The sequence below is a fragment of the Ceratotherium simum genome, chromosome 30 (genome assembly GCF_057802395.1).
Source record: "Ceratotherium simum simum isolate JZ-2026a chromosome 30, ASM5780239v1, whole genome shotgun sequence".
NCBI lineage: Eukaryota > Metazoa > Chordata > Mammalia > Perissodactyla > Rhinocerotidae > Ceratotherium > Ceratotherium simum.
The window spans coordinates 17009407-17035614 of record NC_141929.1 but is presented as its reverse complement, the minus strand read 5'-3'; the positions used below and the strand labels follow the sequence as shown (position 1 = coordinate 17035614).

At 41.3% G+C, this 26208-nt stretch overlaps 1 long non-coding RNA gene across 1 annotated transcript in view; it reads left to right on the top strand.

The window, feature by feature from the left end:
- The window catches only part of LOC147913108 (uncharacterized), a 458959-nt gene that overhangs the window by 190747 nt on the left and 242004 nt on the right, over positions 1–26208 (top strand). Inside the window, exon 2 of the long non-coding RNA XR_015549182.1 lies at positions 624–874. This is a non-coding gene — a long non-coding RNA (uncharacterized LOC147913108). The remainder of the gene's footprint in view (positions 1–623; positions 875–26208) is intronic.

Genomic DNA, 26208 nt, shown 5'->3' with positions numbered 1-26208 from the left:
ACGGGGAGGTAGGCAGAGAATCATCAGTACTCAAAGTGTATGCATATGGTTTTCAGTAGTTGATGCTTAGTAATTCTCTGTTAAATAAATAAATGATCAAATGCAGCTTGATTCAATCTTTCCATCCAGATAGAAGGTAGGATGACATCTGGATCCCATTCTCCAGGCTTCGGAGCAGCTCTTCATTCATTTCAAGGTTGTAATTTTCATTTTGATGTCAAGGCAGCTACTTTTAGAACTGAAACAGAAGAGAGGAAAGCTTGTGAGTTTTGAGTGGCATCTGCTTTCTACCATAGCTAGATGTGCTCTTTTCTCTCAGAACATACTGTCCTACATTTTCAAAGTCTTTAGCAGTAAGTGTTCTGTGTCAAGAAAGTGACATTTGCCAAGGAGATTCAATTGTGGATGTTTTCTAGAAGATGTAGCCCCTGTGACTCTTTGGTTTGTTTTTATCTTTTTGCTTTGTGTAGTATGGAAGGTGATCTGTATAATCATTTGGGCCTTCCTATGCTGCAGAAGACAGAGAAAGAAGGAATCTCTTCAATTTGGAAGTGAATCCCAATCTCTAGGTACTTGAAGAACTTGACAGATTGAGAAAGCTCTTTCTTTTCTTTTCTTTCCAGGGACTTGAAAAGGGAAAGAAAGAACAACTGGAAAGTGTCCCTGTCATATTCTCAGGGAGGTGAACACATGGAAGGCTGTAGGACATCCTAGCAAAAGAGGCAAAAGGCTCCTGACTCTTGGGAAGAACCCTGCTCCTTACTTCCCCCATTAGAGGGAGAGCTCCTCTAGCACCCCCATCTTTTCTGGACTGTTCAAAGACAGCAAGTATGCTTTCCTGGGCAGGAGAAGTCTGACTAGCAATTTTTCCCAGGTAAGTAATACTCCTGCTTCCCATTCTAAGAAACCTAAAGAGAAAAAAGAAGCAATGCAGGGTTTGTGAAGGGGCACCCACCACCTAGGTGGTTGTGCATGTGCCACAAGTGGAAGTAATGCTGGGACCCCCACCAACCCGGGTTAAAGGACTTCTCCAGTGGGGCCCCCTCACTCCTCCCCAAAGCAAACAGATTTTCTCTGTAAAAATAAATTGGTACCTGCTTCTTAACAAACACACCTTTGAGGGCACAAAAGTGCAATATTAAAGAAGGAAGAAGAAAATTACCTGTGTATTTTCTCCTGACACAGTTTTAAAAGCTGTTTGTAGCTGATTTACAACGCTCACAGTATTCAGCTTTTCATTTGAAATTCTAATAAGTCCCCTGAATGGGTTGGAGCTTGTTCAAGGAAAGGGAATGAAATGTCTTCATTGAATTGTGAGGTTTTGCTGGCTTCTTCATGGACATCCTAGTTCTCTCATCAGAGTCACCTTTCTTTCCATGGAATGTTGTGGGGTTGATATGGACAACAAAGCAAATATGGAGTGGGAAGAATGGCTGTGTAGAGCCATCATGTATGTTCCATTTATGTAGCTACCTGGGTCTGTATTTTCCACCTGTTAGTTTGCAGGTTCCTACGATGCATGAATGAATTGGAAGAATGAGCTTTTCCTTTCTTCCAAGGAATTCTGCTCTGAGAGTACAAGTGTAAAGTTCCCGGGAAGTGTTCTGACCTCTCAGATCAGAGGTGTTATTTTTATGGACTAATGTATTCACATTTGTTCCAAAAGAAAATGTTGGCTGATATGAAACCTGGGCTGTGTAGATCTTGTTTCCTACCGAGACGCCATGCTCTGATTTTATGAGCTATCCCATCTGTGATGGGCACCAAGCAATGCCATCATGGTTAAAAAAAGACAGTCAAATTGGAATTTGTAATGATAAGTAAGTAACATGTTCTTGGCATAAAAGGTCTAATTCTCATTTGGTCTGACCTTGGCAAAGATGAATCAAGGCCCAGGGTAGTTTTCCATAGCGTTTTTTTACTGCCTTATGTTCTAATATTCTAGCTCACCCAATGCTGTTATCATAAATGATGGAAAAGTCTTGAATATTTGCATAATATTATAGAAGATTTGTGACCGAAAGGATAGGATGTTACTTATGCAAATCAGATACATCTTTTTCTTGTGTGTTTGTAGTCACTTCTCGCTCCTCTCCCTTAGCCACACACTCCCTTTTGCAGGGTGACCTTCTCACTTGGAAAAGAAAGAGTAATTGTGTAGGCTTTGAGTGGGTTGAGGAATGAATAGAAGGTGAAGAAATTGAGACCCGTGTAAATGATTCTTTTGAGAAATTCAGCTGTGAGAGTGAGGAGAAAGAGCCTCAATATTTGCTAACTAATCTTAGTAAAATTTCTGGAGAAACTGCTGAATTTGGTAGGTCTAATGGTCCCATTACTGTGTTAAGGAACTCAAAGAACACATATGAATTCCTCATGAGATATTTATTCCCTTTGGATTGTTAACAGGTTCGAAATTCCTACCAGTTTTATTAAGTGCTGAGTTTGCTTCAAAGAACCCAGCATCTTCATATCACCTGTAAAATAGTTTCTGGTTGATATACGGTTCTGTCTGGATTTTCTTTCTAGAATAAAAGTAACGGATACCTGAGGTAGTTGCAAAGGCATAGTAGCGTATCATAGCCTCTTAGAATGTTCCAGTTACCTATTGTTGCCTTACAAACCACCCCAAAGTGCAATGATATAAAACAACAGTGATTCTGTGGGTCAAGAATTTGGATAGGGCACAGTGGGCATGCGCCATTTCTGTTCCACGGCATTTAGAGCTCAGTACTGGTTAATCGAGAAGAGATTCTTGGCTATGTTGGGTTCAACCTCTACCTGAAGAAGTTGGAAAAACGTTTTACCTACCTAGGATTGCTTGCATGCATTAGACTTTTTAGTGTCTTTCTGCCAGCTAGAAGAGTTCATTACATTTTTAATGTGATTAAAAAATTAAAATAAAATAGTGATTTTTATATACAGACATTGATGAAAGATGTGTTTTTAAAGCAGCAAATTAAAATCCCATTAATATTTCAGTGAGAATATTTTGTGCTTATCTGTTTCATCTCTATTTTTGACCTATGGCTTAGAGTTCACAGCATGAAGGAGATGGTGAAATCTGTTCACCATAAAATGTTAATTATAAGTAAATTACAGCACAAACGTTCAATCAGCCACATTAATCCTACATAAAGTGAATTATTGTAGCAGAAAATTTTGAAATGTGACTGAATTTTGTAATCTTCAGTTTCTTTTTTCTACCTATCACACCAACCCTGATTCCCATGTGTTTATCCCAGAAACTCTGAGCTCTTGGTGTAGTGTTAAGCTCATTCTACTCACGGTGTTTTGAAAGTTAAATAAAGTAGGCACCCCCTCCATCTCTCCAAATGATTCTGAATTGTACATAACTCAGTTTGCCCCATGGCAACTTAAATGAAAGCTTTGATATTTTTCAAGCAGAGAGTTGGGCTTTTAAAATGAAGGTATTGAGTTTGTCATATGAAACAGTTCTCTCCTAAAATATGATCAAAATGTCTTCTCATATAATATATACATTAATGTTATAATTGTCATTCTGTAATATGTAATATACATTACAATTTATATAATATATAATATTTATATAAATATATATGTTATAATTGTCATTTTCTCCTGGATTTAGGTCTGTTGTAAAGTTACAAACTTAAAAAAAATTGCTTTTATGGCCAAAACCAATGGACCTTCCATCTGGGATCATTTCTTAGTTGACAGAGAAATTCTAAGAGAATAAAAACTCCTACCCAAAGAGTGATAATAATTCAGAAAATGCTTAAAACATCGAGACTGCACATGGCTCATTCTGTCAACTAAGTTAATTGTTCGTTAATAGCAAAAATTCTGATGCTTCCTTGAACAAGAATGCTTCTATATATTCATTTTGTAATTAGAAATAGGGATGCTGCTCATTATTAACAGGATATTTAATACAGTGACTAGATGCCCTTAGATACTGGACACAAGAGAAGCCACAGATTTTGCAGAAATATTAGGGGAGGGAAACTTTTCATTACTTGATGCAACTAACAGCCAACTGAATTCAAGTAACAAGTGGTCTAAAGGAATTGCACAATAGGGGTTCTCAACTCCTAGTTGCCCTCCAGTCTAAAGTATTTTGTGATGGATCTGGTCTGCTGCTTTCCACTTACCAAGGTCTAGTGTATCCCTAGTGGATCTAAAATGTTTATGTTGAAACTTTGGGTCACATTCTGGAGGATCCCCATTTCACATCCCCAAGTCAGAAGCTGTAAACTCTCTCCTGGTCTCATCTCACCCACTGTGGCAATATTATTGCTCAGGTATCTACTCTGTGACCACATGAGAACTCCATGACTTAGTGGAACATGAAGCGTGACACATGTATTGTTGCCTACCAATGTCTGGCTTCTATATTAAGGATCAGTGTTCCCATTAGTTGAAGGTAGACTCTTTGCTTTGTTCTCTCAGATATGCTATTCCATTTAATACTCATGAAACTCAATGGAAGGTTTAAGCAGCCAAGAAAAATAGAAATGCTTTATAGACTTCATTAATAAGGAAGATTCAGAAATGGGAATCATAGTACTACTAAGAGAAAAAGACTTCCACCACAAGAGGGATGAGGGAAAGAATTTCTGATTTGCTAATGGCAGACGCTGTTAATCTGCAAATGGATGCAGGCATTGGTGAGTCCTCCTTTGACATGCTCAGAAAACCTTGAGGATTAAAATATCTGTGACAGTCAGAATTAGAGATCTGGTACCATTAAGAGAAAAGGAGCACCAGCTTCCTAAGAGGCTAGATCTTCTAAAGAAAATAACAGAATAAACAATGTAGTAAAGTTAAATGACAGTTCAATTTGGAACTATAGGCAAAAATATATTTAAAAAATGAGAATGCTGCGATGCTTCTGTTATAATTTTCTTCCTCTTTATTTATGCCCCAAGTTCCCATTCTGGGCTTTTAGCATCTTCCATCTTCTACTTTCCTTTTCTGTTATGTAGAAAATCACAAACATTTACAACAAAATGTTAGAAGCCTGTATATTTTCTTCTATAGAGTAATGACTATTGTTTTTGTAAAAATTATACAGTTCACTTTGTAAAATTAAAAATAGTAAAGTAAAAAGAAAAGCAGAATTTCACTAAAAATTTCACCATTCAAAAATAGTCATCTTTCAGATTTGGTGAACATGTTCCCAAGTGTTTATTTACCATGTTTATATAAATGAAAAGAAAGAAAGGGGAGAGAGACAGAATAAGAGACAGAAGAAGAGAATGAAAGGCTCAAAGCAACTGAGACAGACTGAGATTAAAAAAAGAGATTATGTGTGACAAAGATAAGAAGTATTAAATATAATGTGACTAGACTTTGTTATATTAGAATTTAACAGAAAAAAATTACAAAGGTGAAACTGAAGGAATTTCTCATCCTCAGAAAACCTTATTTTTCACTAGAATATAGTTCTTAAATGATCTATCTCTGATTAAGAAAAAAGATTAGGAAAAACTATGTCTAGATCCATTATTCTTTTTTAACTTCACGTTTCAGTATTATACTGTATTCGTTGACTCTCTGCTTAAAAAATGAGAAAATTAGCACACAGCTGCCCAATTTCCTTCTCCTGCCTTCTGATATTTATTGGTTATTGCTTTACTTTGTCATAGTTCGTAACATTTGTCATCTTGTTCTGAAATCATGAATACTACATTTATTTTGTCCTATTTTTATATTTCTATATTTGAATAACGATTCAGTGCTCAACTCAAGTTTTTTAGACCCATTTTCTCCATTGTTGTATTTTTTTTATTTCTCTTTTAGTTGGATGAATTTTATTTTTAAGTAGACTTTTAGAAGGTTTTTAGATGCCACGTTCTAAGTTCTTGCATGCACGGCAATGTCTGTTGCCTTTACAGTCCTATGCTCACACAATGATGTTTTGGTCAATGATAGACCACATATGTGACAGTGGTCCCATAAGATTAGTACCATATAGCCTAGGTGTGTTATAGGCTATACCATCTAGGTTTATATAAGTACACTCTATGATGTTCGCACAATGACAAAATCACCTAATTTCACATTTCTCAGAACATATCCCCATCATTAGGTGACGTATGACTGTATACTCAAGGTAGGGTGAAGGCACAGAAAATAAAATAAACAAAAATAAATGAATAATTGAAAGGACACTTTAGCTGGCTATAAAATTTCAGATCATACTTTCTCTCTCAGAAATTTGTAGACCTTCGTCCACTGTCTGTTGGCACTGACTACTGCCCTTTAACCACAAAGTTGTCATTCATATTTTGCTTGATTGGTAGGTGGGCTCATGGATTCTGTATTCTGAGTTCCTTCATATTTGAGAGTTCTCACTGTGGTGATTGTATCTGAGCATCAACTTCACTGGATATAATATTCTACAGAGCATACTTTTTTTCTTTAGAACCTTGTAAATATTGCTTCCTTGTCTTTTGAGGTTAAATGCTATTGAGGCTCAGCTAATTTTTCTGCTTCTAGAGAAGTTGATTTTTCTACTAAGTAACTGAAGAATTTTTTCTTTATCCTTTAAACTCAGCAACAAAACCAGGACATGCTTAGCATCAGTTAATTTGTATCTGTTTTTCCTAGAATATACTCTGCCCTTAGAATGATGTATCTATTTTTTCCTCTTTTAAGGCACATTTTTTTTCCTCTTATATATCTGATTTTTTTCCATCTGTTGAATTTTCTGCTCCATGGACATGGATTATTCTTTCCTTTTCTGTTATCTTCTTATTTTTTCTCTTTTCCTTTTCATTCAGTAAGATTATCTCAAGCCTTTTCCCTATGCCACTAATTCTATTTTCAGTCACGTCTGCTCTATTCTACCTGTGCTAACTTGTTTATTAGTTCTATAATGATGTTTCGATCTTCAATTTGTCTCCTAAGCCCCACAGTCTCTTTTTTTATCTCATTATGTGATTTTAATTGCTTACCATTTAGCAACTTTTAATAAATTTGTGCCATATTAAACTATTCTATAGCATGAAGTACTCAAAAACAAATTTTGTGTTCCCTTGGGTTGTATTCCTTCCAGATGAGTGTTCCATCTCTCTTTCATGTGTCTTATTTCCTTTTTAATGTTCTTTTTTCTTGTCCTTGACGTGTAATCTTTTGAGATCCTGGCTTAACGTGGGGAGGTCCCTCATCAGACTCATCACCCTGGATGGGCTCTGGGCACATTGATATCTGTCCCACCTCATGTACAACAAGGCTGTCAAAACCAACATCCAAATTTGTGGATTTGGTAAATATTCTCATCAACAAATGCCTGTGAGATAAAGAGTGGCTCTCCTGCTCCACTTTCCTGTCAGAGTTCTGAAAGTCCCTTTAGTTTGACCAGCTCCTTGATCTCTCATCAGCTCCTCAATACTTTTAAGATATTTTTACTCTTTCATCCAGCATTTGAAGTTGTTTTCAGCAGAAGGTCTAGTCTAAAGGTTTAATTTGCCATTATTGAAAGTGAAGGTCCCTTCATGTTTTTAAAATTTATTCATTCATACATACATTCATTCATTCATTTGTCTTGTTCTTGCTTAATAAGCGAAGCCTTGTGGAACTCTTCTCTTTGCCCTGATAGATGTTGGATAAATTCTTCTTGACTCCTTCCTACTTTATCTGAGACCTGTCTTTCCTCTCACCAGCAGCTTAATATAGTCTATCCTGAGTGCTGTGAAGGAGGGTGTATTCTGATGGGCTTTGTCTCAGAGAACCAGGGGTTCTGTTCCTTCTTCCGAGAGTTTGTTAAATGTCTTTCATCAGAGTTCACTTCACCTAGTTGGAAATATATCTTTATCCTGGAGATCTCCATCTAAAATATTAAGCCCAAACATTAAGCCCAAATATTAAGCCCTGTCCCTAATAAGACTCTGAGGTCTTACAGTGATAGGTAGAGGGTCTCTATTCTTGAAATTACTTTCCTAACTCAACCCAAGATGCCTATGCACACCTTCAGTTTGTTTCTCTCCAAACTGTGAGGTATTTAGGGAAAATTCCAAATATTTTCTTTCTACCTATTCTGGAGTTCAGGGTACAGTTGAAAGCAGCATTGAGGTACAAGAAAATAATATTTATCCTCTTCCTCAGCTGATACTTTTTGAAATTTATGGCTGGGGGTTATACCATTTTCTTTATTTGTCTGTTGCTGGTAAGCATTTTGCTGATTTTTCACTACTTTTTGTTACTTTTGTTAGATATCAGAACAGGGAGACTCTGTGATCCAAATTCACTCCACCATCTTCCCCCAAATCCAAGATTCTGCATTTTAATAGAAGACAGCTCAGCGATATTGATACTATACCAAATGAATGACCGTATGTCTTCATCTGGGTTCTCTCAGAAATAGACCCTGAGACAAGTAAAAGTAGTTTATTTGTAAGGTGATGCCAGGAACTGGGAGAAGTGTGGGAAGCAAAGCAGGGGAGAAAAAGATGCTAATGAAGAGTGTATTAGCAAGCAAGTTGCCATTGTGGGCAACTAGAGTTTAATTCAATGGCAAAACTCAGGGAAGAGTCTAGAACACACACTTAACAATTATCCCGCCCAAGGGAAAAGGATCTGGTGCATTTACACGCTAACCCCTGTTATTCATTGGTTGAGACCTGCTCCCAGGGGTGGTAATGCCTTCTGGCTTCCTGCCTACCACATGCACAAGCAGTGCAGCAGGCTCAGATGGTCGAAGAAAGATCTTGAAAAGGTACAGGCTCTAGAAGATGGCAGTTGGGTTGTCATACCCTGAAATGGTAAAATCCATGGGAAGATGGCCAGGGCATACTGTGTGATTGTAAATTTCAGGCATCTTGGCACTTGGCACTTGGGTAGAGCAAGGCTGGGAGGAAGGACAATCATCAAATGGTACCATTTGGGTGGTCTCTACTTGATACTAAGCATATATCTTGGGCAGTGGTCGCTTCTAGTTTATATAGTTGTAACATCTCTTCAAATTTAGTGAATGCACCTGTAGAAAAAATCAGGGAAAATATCTTGGGAGACCTAAAAAAAGGTGAGGGGGAGCTATTTTAGTCAATAAAGCTGGAAAAATGATGGGCATTTTTTACAATTATATATATAGTATAAATATATACACACACATATAGAATTAAATATGCACTTTTTAGAATTATATATATAGCATAGATATGTACACACACATATAGAATTATATATACACACACATTTAAATTATGTTCATTATATATATGAAAAGATTTTTATAAGAGGTGAGCACAGGTGAAGCGAGACAAAATAAACGTGTATGATGTTGCATGTTGCATGGGTGCTGTATGGACACATCAATTGAGAGCATCAAGAGTGTTGCTGAGTTCATCCCCCTCAGTTCCCATCTGACAGGGAAGGGATCACGTAGTTCTTGTGGAGGCCACCACATAAATCCACTCACCTGCAATCCTACTTTCAAATAATCTGTTTTACAAAGGTATCATACTGATTTCAGTTTTAGAAGGGGCATGACTTTTGACTGCTGTACATGTCATAGTTGGAATGGAGTCCCACAAATCCCTCCCTTTCCCTCTGTGTCAACTGTGTAACCTAGTGGTTAAAAAGTGGCAAGTTACGTTAAATCTAAGAGGAAAAAACTAAATAGATCTCTAAGTTCATTGATTAAGGTAGAAAGAAAATGATCATGTTAAATACAGCATTAGGGAATTCTAATAAACTATTTTGCATATAAAGTGTATATACAGAATATTACATTTTGAATGGCAAGTGTACTTCAGAAGTCCCACCAAAGGGATTGGAAATGTGTATATATTCATGTTATAAAGAATACCAACTTGTTTGCTTCGTGGTACTTATCAAAATTATCCACACTAGAAATCCTTGTTTAAAAATTCCTGAGTGTTCTGTCTTATGTTTTATTGAGGAAAATCTATATCTAGGATGTCAGACGGGAGAGGGGAGAATGTTTGATATTTATATGGCTAAAATAAGGGAAAGCCAAGGAGTAACTTAACTACTCAAATATACCATGGAATTTTCTGTGGATGTTTCTGAATAATTATTCTCCATATACATAGAGGGAGGAAGAGCGAGAACAAGGGAGAGACTAAGATAGACTAAAAGATAGACTAGCAAGGAATGTGAAAGAAAATGAACTCACCAAAGTCATGAGGCCTTGAAATGCTGAACTTTGGTTTCCATTAGCAAGAGATTTTGGTCAGACATAAGAAATAACTTCTTGTTAGGCTGAGTAGATAAATCATCAGAGCAGATCTCTAAGTGATCTTGTGGAGTGCCTACTTCTGAAGTCTTTTAGAGGAGAAACTACCATCATTTACGAAAGGTTTATGTGAAAGGTCCAGACAAGAGTTGGAACATTATTCTAATGTTCAGAATCTCTGGTCATTCTCTGAAGGAGGATTGTCTATCATTTTAGGAAAATGTACTCACAGAAGCACATCTCAGTAACCTCCATCCGCAAAACCATTTTCTTCTCTAAACTCCTTAGTCTCTAAATCTTTGCAGTATGTCACTAAATATTTGGGCTACTCCATATGCTTGCACATGTGTTTCTTCCACTCTTTATGTTTCATTGTCACATTAAGTAAAGTTCCAAATTCATCTATGAATTTTTATTTTGTTATAGGCTGAATTGTGTCCTTCCAAAATTTATATGCTGAAGTCCTAACCCCTCGTACCTCAGAATGTGACTGTATTTGGAGATGGTAATTTGCTAAAATGGTAATTAAGCTAAAATGAGGTCATTAGAATGGGCCCTAATCCAAGATGACTGGTGTCCTTATAAGAAGAGGAAATTTGGACACAGACATGTACAAAGGGAAGACGATGTGAAGCGACAGAAAGAAGACAGCCATCTACAAGCTAAAGAAAGAGTCCTTAGGGGAAACCAACCCTGCTGACACCTTGATCTCAGACTTCTAGCTTCCAGAACTGTGAAACAATAAATTTCCATTGTTTGAGCCACTTAGTCTGTGGTCCTTTGTTATGGCAGCCCTAGCAAATAAACAGGTGTCCTACCATTTCATCATCTCTCTTTTCCCTTTGCCTTCTCTTGGGTGCAAGAGAACTGTCTAGGCTAGTTAACATTTCTTTTCCTTCTAGTCATCTTTAGAACACACCCCACCATCCCTTCTTCAGGTTCCTAATGATATATCTTCATTGAGAGCTGTCATTTCCTTGCTGGCTTACCCAGGCCCCCATCAATGAGAATTAGACCTGGGGTCCTGTTGGGAGAGAAAACATTGTGAGTCTCAAGACTAACTGTTGAGCAGGTTTTCATGCATGCAAGATATTGCCTTCCATCACTTCCATTTTTTAAAAAGTACGTAATTTAGAGAAGCTTTTGTATTTGTGTTTGTGTAGCACATCACAGTTTATAAAGTATTTTTGCAGACATAACTTTGCTTAATCCTCCCCACATTTCAAGTCAGTGGTTTTTAAAGACCCTAAGTAACTTGATCAAAATGATACAGCCAGTAAATGGCAGAGCTAGAATTTGAACCAAGATGAAGATAAGTCATCGACTCCCAAGGCAGGATGGTCAGTGATAGCCGTTTTACAGTGGGGCTGATTTCTCTCTCCTCTGAACTGGACTTTCATGATCTTTCTATTGGCATGTATTATTATCTCTAGCTAGGTGCTTCCTCATGAATCATGATTACCTCCACTAAATTGGAAACTCTAGGGAGGCAGTTTCTGGGCTATGCTTTCTGTTTAGTTATGGTGTTTGAGGGACATTTGTTGATTGATTGGTTAAATGGACTTTTTCTACCAGAGAATTGGGCACATCTCTTGGCATCTGGTTTTCCAAAGATATATGCACAAGTGACAAGGTTCTCACACTGTTGATCTGGTCTTTCTAGACAAAGGTTAGGAAAGAATGTGTATAAAAATAATACCGTGGATTGACATTATATTACAATAATTATAATTATTGTACCCTGTATTTATATAGCTCTCTTTCTCTCTCTAAGGGGCTCATAGTCATTTGTAAGCAGTGGGCCTTATCCTGCTGCTAAATAGAAAATAAATTGCTTATCTCTTGGAAGAGAATTAACTCTTTCAGGGCACTGGGGTACCATTTAGTAAATTAGTAATCCTCTAAATGGCACTCTAGGTACGTAAGATCCCCCATATAAACTGGAAAATGAACGTGTTCCCAGTGCTTAAAAGAAATCAGGGCATGCCTAACAGAAATCAGACAGCAAGCTTAAAATATATGTAATGTACTTATCTCTCTCCTCTAATAACTTTGTGTTCATTCTCATGGAAAATCTGTTTGTGACTAAAGATGAATCTATTTGCTAAAAGCTGGCACTTCTGATCTTTTAATCTACTAATATGAGAGCAATAAAGGGGAAAGGGGCAGATGATAGGAAAAGTAGAGTGGGGGCGTTTATACACATGGGATCGGTGACAATTTGTTCAGCTAAACAGATTTTGAGAAACTGATGATTTTTTTTCAAAACCATTTCGAAGGCCAGCCTTGATAGTCCCCTTAGGTTCTGAAAATGTTCATCTACTACCAAAATAGTGGTAGTGGTACCAAACAGTGGTTAGTGAATTGGAATTAGCCTCATGGATCTCCTTGGAACCACGCTAAGGTAGGTAAGGGCCCAACCATGAATCAGCAGTAGCTTTAGAAATTCAACTCTTGATCAGTCAGAAATGAAGTTGAGGAAATTAACACAAACTCACAGATGCTGGAGATTTTCCATGGCAGGCGTAGAAAAACAGGTATGGTTAATTGGTACTGAATTGGACCATTTTTTAAAAAGAAGACTGACTGTAGTCTTTCTCTCTTGTTTTTACTTTCTCTTACACGTCCCCCACATGCTGTCTTTAAGACATTGCTCCCCAAATTATGATCTGATCACCTCATCTCATTTAAAATTTTTGGAGTTCCCTCATTGACTCATATGTCTCTTGGATGCACTTGCTCGTCGAGGTGCTGCTACACTGAATTCTGATTGTAATTCAGTAACGCGTTATTGATTGTTGAGACTTTCGGTTTATGTGCAATGAGATAGAATTTGGAAACTGGTGGTGTCTTATTGACTTTCTGATTTGCGCTGCTGGGAAGCTCATTGGATGGTCAGATGGGTTGCTGCCAGGCAGTGTGGCAGTTCAGTATACATTCTGTGGTTATTCCTCCGAATTGTGTAGCAGTCTCATCAGCGTCCTCCCACTTCCATCCCGGGCACTTAGGAACAACACATTTGACTACTAACTGCTGTCCTTGTTTCTCTCCCTCAACCCCATGTCCAGGAGTCAGCCTCTCTCTGAAGCCTCATCCCTCCTCTTTGGTTTTTTTCTTTCTTCTTCCTGCCCCACTGACAGCCAGTTGCCAGGGGCCTCTTTACACAAGCCTCAGCTGTTCAAGGTGAATATGCCACATAAGTCCAATTTCAGCAATCCTCACACCTCTGAGCCCCTCAAACTCCAAGGTGCATCCTTAAAGAGAAGAATCAGCAGGCTGCTAAGAAGAAATCAAAGCAGATCAGCAAAATGTCTTCAAAGGGAGAAGGAAAGATGAGCCACATAGACTAACGGTCTTCATTTTCCAATAAGCAACGTGACTGTGACAAAATAAACACTAATGGGGAAAGTGTATATTCAGTCTAGTTGTATAATTGCAGGTTGCTTTCTGTACATCATACAAGGATTGAAGTAACGCAGCACCGGGAAGCAGCTCAGTGGTTTCTCTCCTGCATATACGTGCATTTTGCATTTAGTTGCACTCCTGCATGAGCAAAGTCCAGATGCACTAGATTTGAGGATTCTATCACCCATAAATTCCTAATATTCACCATCTCAAGATGAAGGTCAGTTGCACTAGCACTCTGAGCTCACAGGTAGCAAAGTGAGATGAACAAAGCCAACATGAGAAACAGAGCCACTAATTCATCTCCCCGGTGGCCCTTTTAATATTCCAAACTGCATTTAATCACCACGCAGTATGATGAGCCAAGGAGCCCTTCTGCTGTCTGACTTTTCAAACCTTCTGGCAAGTAAGGAAGCTGCTGGATTTCTTACCCCGCCCCTACTGCTGATTCTAGAGCCTCAGAGACTTTTCCAAGGATGAGAAAGCTGGATTCCATTCATTTCCTTTGGTTTTGAGGGAAGGGCAAAAGCCCCAGAGGTTATATCGTATGATGGTATGAGACAGACGGGCTTCTCTTGTCCAAATCCCCAGCCCTTCCTTTTTGGCATTATATCGCTCACAGATTTGCACTGTCCTCAGCCAATGCAGACGCTAGCTTCACTGCTCTGAGCCTCTGTCACCTTTGTCTCTGATCCTGGCTCCCACTTCCTTTGCTGTTTGTGGCTCTGACTTCCTTTCAAATGGAAAAGGAAGTAAAGAGAAGTTTCCACGAAGAGGACATTTGTGCTGCAGTTGTCGGAGTAATTACCACACATTTTATTTTCAAATTTTCAAGAGGGAGCTGGAAATGTAGAAAGAGTTTGAGTTTCTGAAAATTCTAATTTAACTCAAATGTAGTAATAATTAAGGGTTACCATTAATGCATTATTATTTTTCTACTTTATAACCAAGGACTGTTTTTTCATTCCTGAATTTTGTACAACCCAGAGGGGTGCAGAGATGAATAATATGATTTGCATTTGATATTATTATTTTTTCCTGTCAACATAGAAAATTACTGATCCACTAGAACTTAAAATACATTTGGATGATTATTTCTTCCATCTAGTTTATGTGCATTTTGTAATTGGCTTCACACCCTCTTCTCTCATGATTTTTGTGGCTTTGTTCAAATGGCCAAGACTGCCTTTGAGCCATTATGAGTTCATAATGATTGATGGACTTATCCTGGGAACTGCATTATCAGCATCTACCCTTCTGCTGGGAAAACGTCTTTAGCAGGGAAGATCCAATTTTTGTTTTCCCCTATTTGTTGTTAATCTGACTGTGTGATAATGTCATCAAGCCTTATTCTATACTTTTTCTTGATGAGCTAGAATTCTTGGAGCTGAGAGTTTCAGGCATGGGAGAGAGTGATAAACTGGGACCATGGAATTAGGCAAATACACTTTTGACATTCCCCTGCCTCAGACGTAAAATTGATGGAACCACATTTGTCATTTCTTACGTTTAGGGCAATCCCAGAACCACTTGTTCAAACATTAGAACATCCAACTCAGGAAAAGGAAGCTGAATCAAAAGTTGAACATTTATGTTGAAAGAGAATATTGGCCTTATTTTCAGCTTTCTTTGGTGCCAATTGGTTTAAGAAAGAGGCATAATGTTGAGAAAGACTGCAGAAGAATTGGCAAGGGCCGAGTCTGCAAATATTTTGAATGATTAACAGCCATTGATGCTTAGTGGGTAAAATTACAAAGAGGGCATATGACTAGGAAGTAGTGAGGTCTGACTTTCTTTTGATTGATATTTCCCACCTGGAAACAGTTTTATCCTCCAGAAACTGGTAAACATAGACTTGTTAGTGAAAATACCAATAATAGACTATCTCATTTATTCAGAAATTGCATACAGTAATATTGATTATTTGGAACAAAATAAAAAAACTCAAAAGTAATGGGGGAAAAAAGCCTTCTACAGAGAAAAAGGTATAACTCAAAACGCATACACTATTACTGATTAGGTAAAAATCTTTTGCATATTCTTATTTAATATATTTTGGAACTATTTCATTAAAATATTTAAAGTGAAAACAATACTTTAGTGCTTGAAGGCATGCGCTTCAATTTCCCGCCACGTTCATACATGAACACCCCTTATTCCTGTGCTGGATAAAAAGGCATGTTGTGCAAGCTCCCTTTCCTAAAATTAATGTGTTAATTTCTACAACACTTTTTGTAGTTTGCAAGTGAAAGACAGTCGCCAAGAAGGGAATTGAGCACAATATTCTTGCCTTTGTTATTGGTCAGTTGTGTGACCTTGAACCAGCCATTTAATCTCTCTGGCCCTGAGTTTTTTCACCTGCAGAATAAGGTGTTACTCCAAGATTAAGTTTCTACCATTGTGAGAAGTCGTGTGATTCTTATGCAGCAGTGGTTCCAGTTGATCACTTCAGGCAGCTGGGGGGCTCCAGGCTTCCCCAAGGCTGTTTGGCCAAGAGACTGAGGAAGCTCCTATCTAAGAGAAGCCAGACCAGCTCTAATCAATTATAAGGCATCCTTGGATGGAGGAAAGGCATGATTTGGAACTCAGGAGAGCCAGCGACCTTGGATATGTCCTTGAGGCCAGCCTCCCTAGGCTCTTGTATGAATCCAAAGACCTGTTTTCAGTGAAGCATCTCCCACCTCAAGAAAGAAGGTTGGATCACTTTGGTGTCCATCTACCGGAGCATGACGACCAATGGTGGGGGAGCCATTCCCCCTCCTCAGCCAGGCTATCACCTGGCTTCACTGCACCGATGGCCTCAGAGAACATAGTGCAGCCAGGCACACAGAGCCCTGATAGCCATAGCAGCATCGGTGATGGGTAGCCATTGCCCACCGCTCTGGGCTGAGGGAGGACTCACCAGCCATTCGGGGAGCATCAGCAGATACTCCCAGTGTGGACATGAGTGCTGGGAGGGCACCCTCAAGTTCTGCAATGGTGGCCCGGACTTCAGCATCACTGACAGGCCCCAACAGCCCAAGAGGCAGATGGCAGACTCCTAAGGTAGCTGCAGTGGCTCATCCGTGAGCACCTGTGAGAACCAACCTAGCACCTGGGGAGACCTGAGCAGAGGCCGAGGTTCTATGACAGCACGTGCAGGCACAAACCTGGGAAATATAACTCATGACTATGACTTTATCTCAGTGGTTTTCATCCAGGGCAGTTTTGCCCTTCAGGGACATTTGACAAGGCCTGGAGGTATTTGGTTGTCACAACTGTGGGGTGAAGAGTGCTACTTGTAACTAATAGGTAGAGGACTTGAATGCTACAGTATACAGGATACCTCCAACAAAGAATGATCTGGTCCAAGGTATCAATAGCGCCGAGCCTGAGAAAGCCGGCAGCCCGTCATGCGGGTGTGACAAAGGAAAATACAGATTCCACCTAGTTACACCAGGAACCCCAATACGTGCCATATGGCCAACCACTTTAACAATGAGGGTGATTCTATGATCATAGTAACATCAGTCATATCACTAACAATAGCTAACATGTACTGAGTCCTGTCTATTATCTGCAGGACTGTTCTAAGCATTTCACAGACATTCACTCATTTAATCAACATCACAACTCCAGGAGGTAGGTATGATTCTTACCAGCAACCTACAGACAATTTAAGTAGCCATCCTGACAATTCACTAGAAAGTGTCAGCCGAACTCCTTGTTTGGTTAATTTGCGTGGGTCACCTCAGGCAAATGGTCCATCCAGGAGGGACCGCTGAAGTCAGTGACCTTGCTGATCTCCCTTGTCCCAGCGACTGGACAACAGAAGGCCAGCCCAGTAGTCTCAGAAGCCTGCTCTGCATCCTGAGATCTGACCACCTCCAAACACACATTATTGTTTTCTGCAGAAAAAAACAAAAAGAAATTACAAAACCACAGACAAATCAACACAGCACAAGGTCTCTTGGAAAGGGGTTGGCAAGAATCCAGTGACTCCAAGTATCTATTAAAATAGATCATGAAGTCCCCAAAGTCTATTTTTGCCTCAATTATTCAAACGCATGTAGATTGTTTTTAAATTACGCAGATAACTGGGGCAGGGTGGCCCTGCTCTGTTTCCATAGGATTTTAGTAGATAAACTAATGAGATGGATTCATTAGTTCTCTAGCCTGTGGTTCCGTGGCGTTGGCTTCTTTAGAGGACCACCACAGTCCTCCCATTCACCTTTTATCTCAATCAATCGTCTCATATTTACTAAGGGCCCCAGGAGTGGGGCTGAGAGGTGTAGATCATTCAATTTGTCGCAGCACATATTTTCAATATTATGGTAAGAAGACAAGGGACTCTGCATTTTGTCAACTTGCAAGGCCAAGATCGATCAGCAAATAGATGGGCCTCCCTGTACTCTGAATTAAAGTGTGTGTTTTGGCGGTTTATTGACAGTTGATAACTACTGACCACTAGTCCTGATAGAGTTACAAAGGTCGGGTCAAGGCAGGTCAGAGCCACAAAGAATGCCTCCTGCTCTTGGAGCCCGCTGCCCTCCCAGAAGGAATGTGCAGGTCAATAACTAAGCCACCTGTAGGGTCTGAAGGCTTTTGCAGTTTTTCTCCCTCTGGCTGTGCTGTGACCTAACCCCCATGCAACCTCATCCTCTCCTGCTTTTTCTAAACGCTGCTGCCTTGGAGTCCCGCAAGTGCCAGTGAAGCCAGGGCTCCACCAGCAAGGAGAGGAGGCAGCGTGCCACTGCAGGGTGGGCTCAGCTCTGTGTCCCACCACTGATGCTCTTCCCAAAGGGGCTGCCAGCACAGGCCACACTTCTGCCCCATGACCTCAGAGAGTTAAGGACACACAGAGGCAAAGGAAGTGGCTGTCTTTATGGCTCCCCCAGGAGTGCTGTCCCTCCTGTGCATATGCAAACCACTCTTGGCAAGCAGAAGTTTAATTAAAAGCCTCTCAGAATGCCTCTCCAGCTGGGGTGGGCCTCAGTTGCCAGGAGGGGCCTTATCAAGTGGATGTGAAAACACACAAACGATAGGCCTTGTTCCCAGGAAATGTCATCTGGTCTGCCTCACTCAGTGCCAGGCTGAGGAAGAAAGGAGGGGGCCATGCCCGCGTGTTTGATGCGGTCTCCATTGTCTACCTGGAAGATGCAAATGGTATTCAAATTCGGTTCCAGTGTACAGGCTGCTTGCATATACCCCACAGCAGCCCTCAAGCAAGTGACTAATGGGAACATGTGTTCTTTCTATTTTTATAAGCCTGGGAGAACAAGGGGATGGAGGGCTGAGCTTGTGGGGTTTGAAATCTCTCTTTTCAGGGGACGTGCTGCTGTCTGAAATGATAGTAATACCCAGTGGCAGCTCCATGGCAGTGGCCCTGACCTGCTTAGATGCTCCGCTTCACAGAGGCCCTGGAGCTGGGTAGATGGCCCTGCCTGTCCCTTCTATCCAGCCAGAAGGAAGGGGACCAGGGGATACCACAGGGCTCTTAGCACCGTGGCAGGGCCCCCAGCCTCTCTTCCTGATGGCTTGCCCAGGTATTAATCTCGGCAAGACTCCATCTCAGCGGCTACTAGTGGAGTGATCGTCCTCAACATCAGTATTGTTGGTACAAGAATGATCTGCATTTTTAATTAGATGATTCAGGACTGTTTCTATGTAAGGTCAGCTGGGGGGAGCTTGGAGGTGACTTAAATAACACCTATGCCTCTCCAAAGCCTCTTGTAGTCTCTTACAGCCCAAATTGGAAAAAATGAGAAGAATGATTTCATCCAAGACAATCTTAGTATCAAAAATCCGTTTGGGCTGCTCGGTTCCCTTTGCTGCTACTGTTATGAGGCAGTGGTGGGCCTCCCACATCTCAGCTGCCTCTCTTCACACCTCAATCTGGTGAACAGGAATCATACGGCAAAGAGGATGGGCAAGATGTCAGACGAGATCTTTTATATGAACAATGATCTCTTACTTTGTGAATAACAGGGTGCAAGAATCTTGAAATGCTAGGATTTCGAGGGATCAAAACAGATTTCCTGGATCAGTGGCCATCAAACAGAACTCTAACAAGTCTTTCCTGAGGGAAGGAAGTGGTTGGGGCTCTGGATTCCTCACGTCTTCGTAGAACAGTCTAGCTCCTATCGATTTGTTTTTATACTGTATATTTATGCATCCAGACTCTAAAATGGAGCTATGTGCTAACTCCTGTCCACCAATATGGGCTACCTACCGTGCTGTGAGGAGGACCATAAGGGCAAGTCCAGGATCTTTGAGAAAGAGGGCTGTGACCAACAGACGGGGACTGGAGGGTAATGGCATTTAAACCGTGCATTTGCTATCCCTAGTGTCAACTTTTGTTTTAAGAAAGAACTTTTCTCTGAGATTTTTAGAAGTTTAAAGACCATCAAACTCTATTTTCTTATATTTAGATAGGAATCTTCATCCAAACCTAGGCAGAGATACATTTTGATTTTAATGGTGAACTTCACACACGCTCTAGGTAACCCACTATCAGCTCAGCAGTTCTTAACCTCTTGGTGCAAGGAAACCAACCAGCTGCCTTCATAAAAATCAACCGTAGCCTTCCCCTTGCCAAATGGAGGAGAATCTTGGGGACAAGATTAGGATCCCAAGGTTGACTTGCTTCTCCCTACATGGAGACCTGTCTCCACGGACACTACTGGGGACACTATTGTCTCATCAAGGCCATCGGGTGTCTCTTTACACTTGGTTATAAAGATTCTTACAGGTCAGGTTATACATTTCAAGTATCTTAACCAAAGTGCATTCCCTTGACCAAACTTCTAGGATTTTCTCTCCCAAGGAAATAAAATATGGAATTGTATATAAAAGATGCTCATCGCATCATTATTCTAAATAATAAAAAAAACCTGGGGTTAACTAAATGTTTAACAATAGGTAATTGGATTTATAAATAATAGAACATTTATGGATTTTCTATATATGTGTGTGTATATATATATGCATACATATATATGGAATATTATGAGGCTTGTAAAGACCTTGCTTTTCAAGAATATGAATGTTTTTGAAAACTATGAAGTGAAAGAAACAGGATACAAAAATTATATAAAATAGGATCCCAAATTATTGTATATATGTATAGGTATATACCTGAAGGGGAGAAATATATACATACATATGACAAAAAGGGATAAAAGAATACACCAAATGTCGACAGGGACTCTCCCTGAATGGAGAGATTATGGGTGAGTTTGGAGGCCTTTTGTAACTTTTCTCTGTTTTACAAATTACTTTTGTAATAAGAAAACATGTTTTGTTTTTTTTTTTTAAAAAGCCCAGGTTCCATAAATATTAAGGTGCTTTATTTTATTATTATTATTTTTCAAAGCTTCAGTGCATGGTTGTGTATCCTTAGTTGTTAGTTTAATTCCCTATGTGAGCCACCTGGTTCCACAATCAGGAGACAAACCCGGGCCACGGCGGTAAGAGCACCGAATCGTAACCACTAGACCACCAGGACTGGTTAGGGAGTGCTTTATTTTTAAGGTTATCTCTGCCCCAAAGTCCCTAGAAACAGGCTGCCTTAGAGAGGATCTATAAAGAGAAAGTGAAGTGAATTTTCACTTCTAAAAAGAAGCCCATTCTTTCTCTGCAATTAGGTGTCTGGCCTTCTTTATCAAGGAGCTTGCTGCAATGTTTCCATTTCTCTTTGCTTGTGTGGAAACAGTCAAAATCCATGCCTTGTCATGTACTAAAGCAGCCATAACTGTGACCCACTAAATTGGCCCATTGAGTCCCTACTATGGGCCAACAATGTGCTGGGCACCGGAAATACATAGATAACTAGGATGTCATCCCTTCCTTGGAGGGACATTTTGGACTAAGAGGGATATAGAACTATAAACAATGAAAGGGGAGTACCAGGTGTCACCTGTTACAGTGCATTGCCACCTACTTCACGCCAGGCATTGTCCCTCACATGTTCACATCAACCTGCAGCATAGGCACCATCTCCCCATTTGTGAGATGGAGACAGTGACAGCTCTGAGGCTGGCTGGGAGGTGGTGGAGCCAGGACTTAAACACCAATCTGCCTGTACTCACTTGTAGTATAACTCTTGAGCCAAACTGATTTCGAAATAGAAGAGAAAACCCTTGATTCCACCTGCAGAATGTAAGCTCCACGTGGAAAGGGTTTTTTTGGTCTTGTTTTTGGTCCATTTTGTTTCCTACTGTATCCCTAAGACCTAGAACAGTGCCTGGCAAGAATGCAGGGTGGGTGTGCTGTAGCCAAAGTAGGGTTGCCAGATTTAGCATATAAAATGAAGGACATCAGTTAAATTTAAATTTTAGACAAACAATGAATACTTTTTAGTAGAATTATGTCCCATGCAATATTTAGGACATACTTACACTTAAAAATTATTCTTTGTGAACTAAAATTTAAATTGTACTGGGCATCCTGGTACACTGGCAACCCCGAGCCATGGCAGCCGATGGCAGGTTGGTACTGAGTTAGGTTGGTCGTGGATAGGAAGGCCCTCACCAGTTACACAAGACAGACAAGGCAGATTCATGAGCCAGGCACAGAGGGGTGAGGATGCTTGGTTTGTTCTGGGAACTGTGGGCGGCATCCTCTGACTAGAGTGGGGAGCAGAGTTCCCCACTGGGAATGTGAGCTGACATGTTTTGTTTGGACTTCTAATTTTAATTAGTTATCAACATTTAAAATCTGGTTGATTTCACATTTAAATACATATATATATATTGGCTTTTTTTGAGGCGGGGGCACATGGGTAGGAATCTGAAGGTCTTTATTTCCAAAAGACAACAATCAGTAGGAGGTGAGTAGTAGCTGTTCCTTTCGAACCTTTTGTGGGAGTGAGAAGAGAGAGGCTGGGCTCCCCCATTAGCTGCAGTCTCCTAGCTCTTGCTTTGGACATATATTCTCTCCTCCCAGACCACACAGGCTTCTGTGTCTGCCGCCCTTGTCAGAGATGATTGGGAGAACTGCCTCCTCAGTATAGGGTGACTGGGGGGCATTGCTCCCCCTGTTGTGGGTGATTAGGGGGATTGCTGTGGGGTCACTAGGGGGCATTGCTCCCCCTGTTGTGGGTGATTGGGAGGATTGCTGTAGGGTGACTGGGGGGAATTGTTCCCCTTGGGGTAGGGTGTTGACGAAAGATAAGGAAGTAAGGAAGGCCCTGTCCAGGTTGTCAAGGGCCTGTAATCCATGCTGAGGATTTTCCCTCTACAGACAGAGGGATCAAGGGGGTGTTTTGTAAACCAGACAAGTGACATACCCGCATGTCCTTTAGAATGTAACTCTGGTGACCTCGAGGAGGATGGATTGGAGCAGTGACTGGAGTCAGTCACTGTTTGTAGGCCACTGCAGTAGATCAGGGCAGCGAGGATGACAGGGAGGACTCGATGTAGAGGACCGCTTAGATAATCGTTAACTGTCTTCAGATCCTTGTCGAAGGGCCGACATGCTTCCCAGGCATTGGATTCCACTCATGAGCCAGTTATAACCTTGTGAGTTTAAAAGGAGAGCGTGGTAGGTTTAGGGGAGGGTAACATGTAGTGATCCACATTTATTTAATCTGTCTGTCTGTCTGTCTATTAATTTATTTATGGTGGGTGAAGGAGGAAGAAGGTAACAGATGGAGTTAGAAATGGACATGACCGTCCATTTGCCCTGCAAAGTCTTCTTGGCTTAAGGAAACATAGCTGTTCCCTTGCCCTACGTATCTGGCTGACCTGGGCTGTCCTCGCTGGTCGCTGGGGGCAGATGCATTCGTAATGGAAGAGGCGCACTCGCAGAGGGGGGCCTCGCATGTTCACCCATCAGGAAGGAGCATGAGGAGGTGTTTTCTTCCCTGGTAATAAGATTGTCAGGGCCCCTTCCTGGCCTGAATGGACGGATGGAGGCTGCCAGAGTGGCGAACTCACTCTTCTTAATTAGCGCTAATGCAGTTGAGGCTGGTTTCTTAGCCTGACCAAAGGGAATAGTAATTAATATGGTGGGGGAGACAGACGGAGAGTTCAAGGCCGGCATGTGTGCCCCTGACCCTGGGGTCACTGGGGAAGGGGAGCCTGGAAGACAATAGCCTGGCTCCCACAGGCCTGGACAAAGGCTGGACCTTGTTCTCAAACCTCGGCTCACTGCGGCCTTCCCATTAATGAGAAATTTTGTCCCTCCACTCCTGGAAAAGGGACCATCTTATCTGGCCTCCCAGCAAAGGCACGCAGATATGTGTGTCTACATATGTATGAATGTGTATGTTTTGAGGGAGAATTGTTTTCCCACTTAAGCTGCCAACTTCACAAAGCCTGAGGAGGCCCTTCATTCCCGATGCTAGTATGTGGCTCCCGTTGGTGGTGGTGGGGGCTGGATTTATGCCCCCAACAAGCAGAAAACGGGTTCCACAGCATTCCTTTCGCCTTGAAGTCTGCACAGTATCTTGGGGCTGGGAGCTTAGAACTGAGGATGGCCTTTTGCCAACTGGGAAGAGGCCATCTAAGGGGGGACAGGTAGCTGGAGGCCAGGTGCTTCTGCAGTCTGTGGGCTGAACAGCAGGCAGGCAGGCTGACCCACACATGACCAGGGTTAAAAGTGACGGCTCCACTTTCCAGGGAACCCTGAGGAGAGATGGAATGGGAGCTGGTCGAATGATGGTGAGTGGGATCTAAGCAACCGTCTCCCTCATTAAGGATGACCTTCCCACTCCAGATGACAGGTGGACACGCAGCACCACGAATAAATGAAAATACATTGGACCCTCAGTGCCTCCTCCCTGTTTTGAGACGCCGATCTTCCCAGAGATGAATTTGATTCTTTTAGATTTTGCCCTCGACTTTCCTTAGGCGAGTTCTTTTCTTTCTTTAATTAAATATTGCTGCCTAACTCTTTCAGGTCAGCAGCAATGTCACCAGCATCAGCCATGAATCATGGCCGAGCTGACATTTTAAAAATGGCATCGCCAGGGCAGCGAGTGCAGGCCAGACACCCAGGCACAATGGCTGGACCCCGTAAATTACACTGGAAGGCTAATCAGAATAATCAACATGCTGACATCTTTATGCATGTGGGCAGACCACGGACAAGGGAGAGGCCAGCCTTACACTCTCTGAGATTTCACTTGCAGCAGATTCCAGTGCTTTTTGAGGATCCGGAGAGGGTCTTCAAGGTGTAGATTTTGAGTACTCTGAGACCTCTTTCCTCGAGTTTACGTTTTGTGATGAAAACACATATAATGAGGGCCTCTCACCAGTGTATAGGTTTATATGCATCTCATACAGCACAGCCATATATTTTTTCCTGCAGACATCCCCCACACACGTACTTCTTCGTCAATACAGGTACATGAGTGGCTCTCACTCTCGCGTGTGCTCACACACACACCCTATCAATGTGATTTGAAGACACTCGTGGGTGCTTCCGGCCGCAGAACTGTATTCGAACTCTTTGCCTATAAGAATGGTTTTCATAATTCTGACCCCAGTTCTTTACTGATCCCCATTAACGTGATTTCTGAAGGCCAGACAGGACAGCCACCATCTGGCTGAGAGCATTCATCACATTTTGTACCCCATTTTGACCTTTCCCTTTCCCTCCTTGAGTCCCTTCTCTGTCTCTCTCAAACTCCCCTCCTCCTTTCTTGTGTCTCTAGTTTGCAAAAAAATCCTCTCCCAAAGCTTTGGGCTCCCCGCCTCTAATGGAAGGTCAGGGGTGCTCCCGGCCATACATATGTAGAACGAGCGCCTCCCGGTGATTAATTGGCTCCACCAGGTCACAGGCTCAGAGAACCCATTTGTCACTGGCCCAGCTCTGGCCATCACAACCAGGCTGCCCAGGGCTTGTGGGCGGCTCAGTGCACACCAGCTGGGACTAGCCAGTTAGTACCCACTGAGGTGTGGCCAGCCAGGGAACAAGGGTGAATGCTGTGAGCTGGCTGGAATCAAGGAGAGGATGGGAAACAAAAGAAAAAGAAAGAAAAAAAAATGAAAAAAGAGGATCTTGATTGACAGACGAGAAGCAGAAACATTTTCTTAAAAGGTAAAGAAGTTGGTTCTGTTTTGCTTTAATTGATTTCTCAAACATTTATTGAGCACCTACTTTGTGCCAGGAATGAACAAAATATGGTTTCTTAATCTGGTGCTAGAGACTGTTGATGTTATTTGAAGTGTCAACATCTTTGATAGATTTTTGATTTCTGATTTTTGCAATGATCTCAAGAGAAAGACGTGGCTGATATTCATACGCTAATTTTTCAGGTGGATAAACTAAGCCAGGATCTCTGTGATTTGCCCGGGGCCATGCTGGGAGTTCACGACTATACCTCTTCCTCTAGTGCTTCTTTTCTTATATCACACACAGGTTGGGGTCCACTAGGATGACCCAATTCTGCCATGCCCTTGGATCCTCCAGCATATCCTGACCATGGGACAGCCCTCAAACCCTTTGACTCCCAGACATAAAAACATGGGCTTTGGTTTGAGTTTTGGCTTTTTAACTCATCGGCTACAAGGCCTTGCTTAAGTCACTTTACATTTTGCATCCTCAGTGTCTCTGTCTTTTTTGTATGTGTGTGAGGAAGATCAGCCCTGAGCTAACATCTGCCGATCCTCTTCTTTTTTTTGCTCAGGAAGACT